General features: G+C 45.6%; 2 non-coding genes across 2 annotated transcripts; both read left to right on the top strand.

Moving 5' to 3' along the window:
• The first annotated feature begins 3,854 nt into the window (after nt 1–3,854).
• trnav-aac (transfer RNA valine (anticodon AAC)) lies at nt 3,855–3,927 on the top strand. Its single transcript has one exon. It is a non-coding gene; the product is annotated as a tRNA-Val (tRNA).
• A 7,604-nt stretch (nt 3,928–11,531) lies between these two features.
• Nucleotides 11,532–11,602, top strand: trnag-ccc (transfer RNA glycine (anticodon CCC)). The gene has a single exon. It is a non-coding gene; the product is annotated as a tRNA-Gly (tRNA).
• Nucleotides 11,603–11,894: the final 292 nt, after the last annotated feature.

Genomic DNA, 11,894 nt, shown 5'->3' with positions numbered 1-11,894 from the left:
GAAGTCAATGGGAATCAGGGGAAAACTCTCGAGTGGCTGGATTTATACCTAGCACAAAGGAAGATGGTAGTGGTTGTTGGAGGCCAATCATCTCAGCCCCAAGACATTGTTGCAGGAGTTCTTCAGGGCAGTGCACTCGGTCCAACCACCTTCAGCTGCTTCATCAATGACCTTCCCTCCATCATAAGGTCAGAAATGGTGACGTTCGCTGATGATTGCACAGTGTTCAGTTCCATTCGCAATCCCTCAAATAATGAAGCAGTCCGAGCCCGCATTCAGCAAGACCTCGACAACATCCAGGCTTAGGCTGATAAGTGCCAAGTAACATTGGCGCCAGACAAGTGCCAGGCAATGACCATCTCCAACAAGCGAGAATCGAACCACCTCCCCTTGACATTAAACGGCATTACCATCGCCGAAACCCCCATCATCAACATCCTGGGTTCACCATTGATCAGAAACTTAACTGGACCATCCATATAAATAGTGCAGCTACAAGAGCAGGTCAGAGGCTGAGTATTCTGCGGCGAGCGACTCACCTCCTGACTCCCAAAGCCTTTCCCCATATACAAGGCACAAGTCAGGAGTGTGATGGAATACTGTCCACTGGCCTGGATGAGTGGAGCTCCAACAACACTCAAGAAGCTCGACACGATCCAGGACAAAGCCGCCCGCTTGATTGGCACCCATCCACCACCCTAAACATTCACTCCCTTCACCACCGACCCACAGTGGCTGCAGTGTGTACAATCTTTGGGATGCACTGCAGCAATTTGCCAAGGCTTCTTCGACAGCACCTCCCAAACCTAAGACCTTTTCTACCAAGAATGACAATGGCAGCAGGCACATGGGAACAATACCACCTGCACGTTCCCCTCCAAGTCACACAACATCCCGACTTCGAAATATATCGCCGTTCCTTCATCACTGCTGGGTGAAAATACTGGAACTCCCGACCTAACAGCAGTGTGGGAGAACCTTCACCACACGGACTGCAGCGGTTCAAGAAAGCGGCTCACCACCACCACTCAAGGGTGATTAGGGATGGGAAACAAATGCTGGCCTCGCCAGCGACGCCCACATCCCATGAACGAATATATATTAAAATACTTAAATACTGTGGCTACAATAGCAGGTCAGAGGCTGGGCATTCTACGGCGAGTGACTCAGCTCATGACTCTCCAAAATCTTTCTACCATCTACAAGGCACAAGTCAGGAGTGTGATGGAATACCCTCCACATGCCTGGACGAATGCATCTTCAACAACAATCAAGAAGCTAGGCACCATCCAGGACAAAGCAGCCCGATTAATTGGCACCCCATCCACCATCTTTAACATTCACTCCCTCCAGCACACCGTGGCTGCAGTGTGTACCATCTACAAGATGCACTGTAGCAATGCAATTCGCCAAGGCTTCTTCGACAGCACCACCCAAACCCGCGACCTCTACCAGCTCGAAGGACAAGAGCAGCAGGCGCATGGGAACAACACCACCTGCACTTTCCCCTCCAAGTCACACACCATGCTCACGTGACGCTGGGTCAAAATCGTAGAACTCCCTGCCGAACAGCACTGTGGGAGAACCTTCAGCACACGGACTTCAGCGGTTCATGAAGGCGGCTCACCGCCACCTTCTCAAGGCCAATTAGGGATACACAATAAATGCTGGCATTGCCAGCGACGGTCACTTCCCATGAAATCATAGATTCGGAGAAAGGTTGCAGCACGGAAGGAGGCCATTCGGCTCCAATATAACAGCAATCCAGCTCGTCCCACTCCCCCACCGTTTCCCCGAAGCCGTGCAATTCTTTTCCTTTCAAGTAATTATCTAGTTCCTTTTTGAAGGCCATGATTGAATCTGCCTCCACCACCCCCTCGGGCAGTGCATTCCAGGTCCTAACCATTCGCTGTGTAAAGAAGTTTTTCCTCATTTCACCTTTGGTTCTTTTGCCAGTCACCTGAAATCTATGTCCTCTGTTTCTTGTCCCTTCTGCCAATGAGAACAGTTTCTCTCCATCTATTCTGTCTGGACCCATCATCATTTTGAATACCTTGATTAATTCTCCTCGCAACCGTCTCTGTTCCAAGGAGAACAACGCAACTTCTCCAGTCTATCCAAGTAACTAAAGTCTCTCATCCCTGGAATCATTCCAGTAAATCTCTTCTGCACCCTCTCGAAGGCCTTCACATTTTTCCCAACGTGCGGTGCACAGAACTGGACACAATACTCCAGTTGTGGCCAAACCAGTGTTTGATAAAGGTTCATCATAACGTCCATGCTTTTTTACTCTATGCCTCTATTTATAAAGGCCAGTATCCCGTATGATTTTTAACGGCTTTCTCAACCTGCTCTGCCACCTTCAAATATTTGTGCACATAAACCCACAGAACTCTCTGAACCTGTGCCCCTTTTAGATTTGTGCCCTCTAGTTTATATTGCCTCTCCTCGTTCTTCCTACCGAAATGTATCACTATGCATGTTTCTGCGTTAAATTTCATTTGCCATGTGTCCGCCATGCAGCCAGTCTGTCTATCACCTCTTGAGGTGTATCACTATCCTTCACAGTGTTTACCGCCATTCCAAATTTTGTGTCATCTGCAAATTTTGAAGTTGTGCCCAGTACACCCAAGTCCAAGTCATTAATATATATGAAGAAAAGCAGTGGTCCCATCACTAACCCCTGGGGAACAACACTGCACACCTCCCTCCAGTCCACAAAACAACCGCTCACCACTACTTTCTGTTTCCTGTCCCTTAGCCAATTCTGTATCCATGTTTCTATTGCCCCCTTTATCCATGGGCCGCAATCTTACTGATAAGCCTACAGTGGGGCACTTTATTAAATGCCTTTTTAAAGTCCATATACACCGTATTAACTGCATTGCCTTCATCTACCCTCTCTGTTAACTCATCAAAATATTCCATCAGGTTAGTTAAACTCGTTTTGCCTTTAACTAATCCGTGCCGGCTTTCCCTAATCAATCCACACTCGTTCAAGTGATTGTGAATTCTGTCCCGGATTATCGTTTCTAAAAGTTTCCCCAATACTGAGGTTACCTGACTGGCCTCTTGTTTCTGGGTTCACCCTTGCACTCTTTCTTGAACAAGGGTGTAACATTTGCAATTCTCCGCTCCTCTGCACCACCGCCGTATCTTTGGATATTTGGATGATTATGGCCAGTACCTCTGCAATTTCCCCTCTTTCTTTTATCAGCAACCTAAGATGCATCCCATCCGGATCGGGTGACTTATCTACTTTAAGTGCTGATAGCCTTACAAGTACCTCTTTTTTATCAATGTTTCGCCCGTCTGGTATCTCAACTATATCTTCCTATACTGAGACTCTGGCAGCATCTTCATCTTTGTTAAAGACAAATGCAAAGTATTCATTTAGTCCCTGAGCCACCCACTCTGCCTCGATGAGTAGATCTGCTTTATGGTCACTAATCAGAGTAGGGCTCTTACGACCCGTTTAATGTTTACATGCCTGTGGAAGACTTTTGGATTCCCTTTTATGTTGGCCGCCAGTCTATTCTTATACTCTCTCTTTGACCCCCTTATTTCATCTTTCACATCCACTCTGAACTTTCTATATTCTGCCTGGTGAATGAATACATAAAAAAAGTTAGGATTTCCGTCAGCCTGAAACAAAAAGTTGTTAGTTGATTAATGGGGATTTGAACAACTATTCGTCTTTTTTCAGAGTTTAATGAGTATTGAGAAATTAATACAGTAAACTATTTTGTAGAAGTTAATCCCCTGAACGGGAATGGGACCTGTCTCCCACACTGAGAGCATTTGCAGACGGCAGCTATCTTCTGAGGGCTTCCGATACGATCGTGTGCAACAGCGTTTCTGTAGTGTAGTGGTTATCACGTTCGCCTAACACGCGAAAAGTCCCCGGTTCGAAACCGGGCAGAAACATTTTGAAAACGTGACCCACTAAAATTCAATAAGTGTGAAAAAAGCAAGAATTCAGTCTGTGGTTGAATGTGAATAAAATACCACACCTCACAGAACAGGTATATTTTCCTTTCTCTGTATAGTTCAATACAAACTCAAACACGACACATATACAGACAGTGTTTAACACTCACTCACGTTTCCTGAACTGACGGTGCAGAAAGCCCCTCTCAAAGCTGCACATTGCGAATAATTTCAGCTGATTTGTGAGAGATCATTAAAGGCTCCTGAAGTGCAGCTTCGGTTAATAACTACAGTTAAAGACAGCATTGCGGCCGCGGCAACAAACATCAGTTTTTCGATGTTTGATGTTCCCCAGCTCCCGGATTGATTGAGGCCACGACAGAAACAACATTAAGCCCCTCTTTCGGCCCCGCTCTCTCCAAACACACGTTGCTGGCGGGAAGCTGCAATTCCCGCTGCAGACAACGCATTAGTGCCCATCCCTGGGAAAGAAGACACCACCGAAGCTTTGACAACACATCACAGGCATCGTCTGTCCCGGAGCTGTTGCTCCGCAACAAAGGCAGAACTTACCAGCTGTTTCAAAATTTATAGCTTGAACACTGGACTCTGATATCACTACCCGCTTTAAAAGTTTAATGCTTTAACGAATGAGCTACCCAGGCTCGCTCGTCGTTAAGTTCCCATCTTAAATATTCATAAGAGGACTCTGAATCATCCCTCGAAGACGTCGAACGGGGGTGAGGGTCCCTGTTATAAAATTCTCAGTCACGTGTTGAGGGGTATCCTTGATTTTATTGAACATGATCTCAGAAACATGGACAGTGAACTCGTGAGTTTAAAATCCTTCTTGTTTGTGCCAAATGACTTGTCATTCGTTAGCACGAATTAAAATAACACTTTACCCAGTGGCCCAAAAGCTGAACTTGTCCCACACGGGAGCTGGAAAAGGCCTCTCGACCTTTCAGCGTATTAACATCTGTAAGCTGAATAATTTCACCCGTTACACAGTGAGACCAGGCAGCATATTTCCCTTCCAAATTTTCCCCACACGAAATTTGCAACGGATGAATATCCGCTTAACGAAAAGAATAATCGTATGTTTGGTTCCTTCGATTTAAAGATCTCATCCCGGCCCCTTTGCCATGACAGCTGACGCTGAGATCCCCCTCTCCCTCGAAAACAACGAAACTCGCATCTGCTCAAGCAAGACGGAAGGCCAGAGGAACCGAAGTGCCCACACGGGAACACTAAGAAGTAGATGCATCATGGAACAGACCAGTTGTACTTTGAACTCCAGTCAAAATGCCCGGATTGAAAGGTTTGATTGTTGAAGGTGAAACTTGAACTCACAACCTGAGCACTTCCAGAACCCATACTGCTTAGATAAATACCGAAGTATCAGTGCTTTTATCAAACAGCTTGATTTTCAGCCTCTCAATGATCGCTTCTGGATCTTTGTCAAAGAGAAGCCGCCAATCAAGAGGCGCTTCGTCAAATATCCGCAATGATCTTTAAAAGCCGTGGAATCTAAACAAAACCCCAAAAGATAAGAACTTTTATTAATATTATTATTAACTGAAGGACATTTTTTCATAGTACCTCAAGGAGGATTGAGGCAAAGTGGGACCTGAAACTCAGAAACTCTCTCTGGGCTGTCCGTGACTGAAGAGATGGACGTTATTTCATCTGAAAACTGAGGCACGGAAATTTCTCGTTGAGAAGTGTGACAGAAGATTGCGGTTGGTTAGTGGCAGTTGCGGGGGAGATCTAGAGGAGAGGGAGAAAAGTCAAAGTCACAGCTGTGACTGCTCAAGTGCTCTGCTTATCTGTAATATTTTAAAAAGTAGTGTACAGTACAGGGCAGTGTCCTAGGCCCAATGGTCTTCAGCTGCTTCATCAATGACCTTCCCTCCATCCTTAGGCCATAAATGGGGATGTTCGCTGATGATTACACAGTGTTCAGTGCCATTCACAACCCCTCAGATAAAGAAGCAGTCCGTGCCCGCATGCAGCAAGACCTGGACAACATCCAGGCTTGGGCTGATAAGTGGCAAGTAACATTCGCGCCAGACAAATGCCAGGCAATGGCTGTCTCCAACAAGAGAGAATCTAACCATGTCCCCTTGACATTCACCGGCATTACCATCGCCGAATCCCCAACCATCAACATCATTGGGGTCACAATTGACCAGAAACTTAACTGGACCAGCCACATAAATACTGTGGCTACAAGAGCAGGTCAGACGTTGGATATTCTGCAGCGAGTGACTCACCTCCTGACTCCCCTAAGCCTTTCCACCATCGAAAAGGCGCTAGTGAGAAGTGTGATGGAATACTCTCCACTTGCCTGGATGAGTGCTCGACACCATCCAGAACAAAGCAGCCCGCTTGATTGGCACCCCATCCACCACCCTAAACATTCACTCCCTCCACCACCGGCGCACTGTGGCTGCAGTGTGTACCATCCACAGGATGCACTGCAGCAACTCGCCAAGGCTTCTTCGACAGCACCTCCCAAACCCACGAACTCTACCAGCTCGCAGGACAAGGGCAGCAGGCACATGGGAACAATACCACCGGCACATTCCCCTCCAAGTCACACACCATCCCGACTTGGAAATATAGGAACATAGGAGAAAGGAACAGGAGTAGGCCATTCAGCCCCTCGTGTCTGCTCCGCCATTTGATAAGACCATGGCTGATCTGTTATCTCGCTCCATATATCTGCCTTTGGACCATATCCCTTAATACCTTCAGTTGCTAAAAAGCTATCGATCGCTCCTTTAAATTTAGCAATTGAGCTCGTATCAATTGCCGTTTGCGGAAGAGAGTTCCAAATTTCTACCGCCCTTTGTGTGTAGAAATGTTTTCGAATCTCGCTCATGAAAGGTCTGGCTCTAATTTTTAGACTGCGCCCCCTACTCCTAGAATCCCCAACCAGCGGATATAATTTCTCTCTCTCCACCCTATCCGTTCCCCTTAATATCTTATAAACTTCGATCAGATCACCCCTTAACCTTCGAAACTCAAGAGAATGCAACCCCAATTTGTGTGATCTCTCCTCGTAACTTAACCCTTGAAGTCCGGGTATCATTCTAGTAAACCTACGCTGCACTCCCTCCAAAGCCAATATGTCCTTCCGAAGGTGCGGTGCCCAGAACTGCTCACTGTACTCCAGGTGCGGTCTAACCAGGGTTTTGTATAGCTGCAGCATAGCTTCTGCCCCCTTGTACTCTAGTCCTCTCGATATAAAGGCGAGCATTCCATTAGCCTTATTGACTATTTTCTGCACCTGTTCATGACACTTCAATGAACTATGTAACTGAACCCCTAAGTCCCTTTGGACATCCACTGTTTTTAACATTTTCCCATTTTGAAAGTACCCTGTTCTATCCTTTTTTGATCCAAAGTGGATGACCTCACATTTGTCTGCATTGAATTCCATTTGCCACAATTTTGCCCATTCACCTAATCTATCAATCTCCCTTTGTAATTTATGTTTTCATCGACATTATATCGCCGTTCCTTCATCGTCGATGGGTCAAAATCCTGGAACTCACTACCGAACAGCACTGTGGGAGAACCTTCACCACACGGACTGCAGCGGTTCAACAAGACGGCTCACCACCACCTTCTCAAGGGCAATTTGCGATAGGCAATAAATGCCGGCCTCGCCACCGACGGTCACATCCCATGAACGAATAAGAAAAAACCTCAACCAAACAAACAGATCTTTTGGATGGGTTCACTAATTAAGAATCGGATTTAATTGCTGTGTTTGGGCACACGGCCCCACACTGCTGAACTCCTTGCGCCTTCCATCAGCACTCGCTTTCTTTCACACACCGACTGGATTTCAACATGTTGCTGTTCCATCTGAAATTCATCAACGGCCTCTCTGACAAAATATCGAGTGAATCCTAATGCTTGGCATCCTGGCAATTCCCCACGCTGCATGCAGTGACAAAATCTGTTCTTCCACCGAAGTTTTCTGCTGACTGGGTATTTTCAACATTCTCGATTTGGGTGCATGGGCAGGTCACATTGTATGGTCCGACTTTCTTGTCCTCAGAGTCCAGGGCTTTGCATTCAAAAAAAGAAAATGAAAGCGCTTTTATTCTGACTCAGCTCAGACGAAAGATCATCGAACTGAAACATTAACTCTGTTTCTGTATCGAAAGATTCTGTCTGACCTGCTGACGATTTCCAGCATCGACTGTTATTATTTCAGATTGGCAACTTAGCCAGTATTTTCATTTTGAATAAAAGGACTTTCGGAGTGTTACTCTTGTGATGCGATGGCGGAGATGTTAAGGCAACGGATTATTAATCTATTGTGTTTCGCACGCGTGGGTTCGAATCCATCCTCGTCGTTATTGTGTTCAAGTCTTGTTTTTCTCATTCACTCCATCCAGAAGGTGTGGATGTGAGTCCCGTGCTTCCCGAAACGGCAGACCGAGCTTTTTGGGTTGTTTGCTGCAATCAGCAACAGTTCCTTCCACGAAGGTGCAGAGATTGGGAGATCGCGACGCATCAAACGGACAGCGGTGTCCTGGTGAAAATAGTTGATCTTGTGATCAGCGGAAGAGAAACTAATCGACCACAATTGTGATTTATATCCCGGATCATTCCGTGTCTGTGTCTGTTTAAAAGGGATGTGCCGTAAGTCCCGGATTATTCCGTGTTTGTGTTTGTTTAAAAGGGATGTGCTCCAAGTCCCGGATCATTCCGTGCCTGTGTCACCCGATTTTCTTGATACCTTTTTCCTTCTGAACTGAAATGACGAGCCTCTCTCGAGAAGAAGATTCACCGCCTGCGTCGGGCAACTGGTAGGAAAATTAACAAAACTGATGAGACCAAGTTCATTCTGCTGGGCTTCCATTCCAATCTCCGCAGTCTATCCCCCATTCAGTCCCACCCCCGCCTGTACATTATAATCTGCGATATTGGTAAGGGAATGGAGATGACGAATATCACGTTAATAATTTTCTTGGTTCCTCAACACTGAATAGCATCAATTGTAATGATTCAGGAGGTAATCATAGAATCACAGAAGCTTACAGCACAGAAGGAGGCCATTCCGCCGTGGTACCTGTGCTGGATCTTTCGAAGAACTGTCCAATTAGACCCACACCCCAGATTTTTCCCTGCAAATTAGTTCTCTTCATGTACATGTCCAATTGCCTTTTGAATGATCCTGTGGAATCTGCTTCCACCACCCTTTCAGGGAGTGAGTTCCTGATCTTAACAAACCCTCCCTGTGAAAAAAATCTCCTCAATTCCGCTCTCGTTCTTTTCCCAATTATTTTAAATCTATGATCTCTGTTTACCGACCCACTTGCCGGAGGAAACAGTTTCTCCCTACTTGTACTTTCAAAACCCCTCATTATTTTGAATATCTCTATTAGGTCTCCGGTTAACCATCTCTGCTGTAAGGAGAATAATCCCAGCTTCTCCAATCTCTCCAAATAACTGAAGTCCCTCATCCCTGGTATCATCCAGGCCAACCTGCTCTGGATCCTCTTCAATGCCTTTTCATCCTAAAGTGTGGTGCCCAGAACCCTACAATATACTCCAGCTGAGGCCTAAACACAAATTTGTAAGGATTAGTATGACTTCCTTTTTTTTGTATTCAATGCCCCTATTTGCAAAGCAAAGTATCCTTTATGATTTGTAAACCGCCTTATCAACTTGCCCTGATTTCAAAACATGCACGCCCAGGTCCCTTTACTATTGCATCCCACCCCACCCCCCACCCCCCCACCCCCATAAATTGTTCCATTTAGATTATACTGCCTCTCCATGTTCGTCTTCCAAAAGTGCATCACTTCACACTGATCTGCATTAAATCTGTCACGTGACTGCCCATTTCACCATTCTGTCCATGTCCTCCTGAAGTCTGCTACTATCTTCCTCACTATTTACTACTTTGTCAAGTTTTGTAACATCCGCAAACTTCGAAATTGTACTCCCTATTCCCACATCCAAGTCATTTATACGTAACTAGAAAAGCAATAGTCCCAGTACCGACCCCTGGGGGATCCCATTGCATATTTCCCTCCAGTCAGAAAAACATACGTTCACCACTGCTCTCTGTCTCCTATCCCTCAGCCAATTACGTGCCCGCATTACCACTGGTCCTTTAACCCCACGTGCTTCTAGTTTTCGAATAAATCTGTCATGTGTTAATTTCTAAAATGTGACCTGAAAATAACTGTAACCCCGTTATCTTATTCTTAAGCAATGAGAATACAGATATTAAGACCGAGTGATAGATCAGGCTCATTCTCATTACCCGCAGGTGACGGGACCTGAGGAGGGGGAATCCCATCTGGGTTTATATTTTCCGAAAACAGAGACGGAAAATCGCAAAGATCATCCCGTCGAAATACAACATTTGACTGAAGATCCGACAGGCATATCCCATCCAGACCTGGCCGTTCAAGGAAGCCTGATAAGTCCAGTAGGGGAAAACACAGAGAGAGAAGAAATGCAGACAGAGATAGAGAGAAGCACGCAAAGAAAATAATAGCATAAATCTCCACATTCGGTGATCAAACTGAATTTAAGGTGCAACTTAAATTAAATCCCATATCGTGAAATCTTATAGGTAAACATTTGGCTGGATTATCTCTTTATCTCTGAGAGAAGCACTGCCTGGTAATTAAAGCTCTTATTTATTTGAGCATTTTGCACCATGATTGTCAGTTGGTTTCGAAAGCACAGTGAATTTCAAAGTCCATGCCTTGCCTCGTTCGCTCGCGCGGCTGCAAAAGCAGGCTGCACAGGAGCTTTGCTGACTGCATATTCAAGACATATATCCAACGCTACACGTGCAACCTGCCCCTGTGTGTGCATTAGCGGTTCAGTGGTGGAACCCTCGTCTGCCTGTGGGAAACCAGGGGTTTGGTTCCAGGCCAATGCAGCATTCTTTACCTTTTCATTCTGCGCACATGAGATCGACTGAATTGGGATAAATTCACGTGCCGGCTTCAATCTGTAAAACTTCTTGAAAGATTATCTTCATTTCGTCTACGTGTGTTACGTGGACAAACCCTCTGCATTCTGTCCTCTGGTGTTCAAACATGCTCTGCTGGAGATAAGTCAAACCTGCCTTCTGCACCGCTGAAAAGATGTGAGAAACCAATTGGTGATTTTTGATTAAAAATGGGGACACAACGGGGCTGATCCGGTTTGAACCAATGAAACTCCCTGAGCAAAAATCAGACCCAAAGGCAACGGAGATGTTCAGCCAGGGTAAAATTCCGCTCCCATATACCCGATCCGCCATCCTTTCAGAACGCTCTGTCCATCCAATCTCTCTTTCTTGTACCAAATACGATGTCGAGCAATATCAGGTTCTACACCAATTATTTCAAATCAACAATATTAGAGTGTCTTTATCAAAATGGTTTTGAATGTACGACTTGTAATATCAAGCAACAATTTGCAGAATCAACTGCGCTGAATATTGTCGACTGTCTCGATATCGTCACAACGCACACTTGACCATCAGTAAACTTTACTCAAATTGCTGCTTTCATTCACTATGTGAGCGAAGAGACCTAAGTGGACATTTGCAGATAGCAGATGTGCCAGCATTGGTGGTTCAGTGGTAGAATTCTCGCCTCCCACGCGAGGGACTCGGGTTCGATTCCCGGCCAATGCAGAATCGTTTTGCATTCTGCACCAATGAGCAACTTGGGAACTGGAGTCGGCCATTTTGCACCTCGAGACTGTTCCGCAATTCAATGAGATTATGGCTGTTCTGTGACCTCCCTCCATAAAACCGCCTGAGCATCATATACCTCAATTCCTTTGGTTCAAAAAAACCTATCAATCTCAGGTTTAAAATTAACAATTAAGCTCGCATCAACTGCTGTTTGCGAAAGAGATTTCCAAACTTCTACCTCCCTTTGCTTGTGGAAGTGTTTCCCAACTTCATTCCTGAAATTGCTGAC

Source organism: Heptranchias perlo, chromosome 20, assembly GCF_035084215.1.
Source record: "Heptranchias perlo isolate sHepPer1 chromosome 20, sHepPer1.hap1, whole genome shotgun sequence".
Classification (NCBI taxonomy): Eukaryota; Metazoa; Chordata; class Chondrichthyes; order Hexanchiformes; family Hexanchidae; genus Heptranchias; species Heptranchias perlo.
Note: the sequence above shows the minus strand (reverse complement) of the source record. Positions and strands in the feature narration are given on the sequence as shown.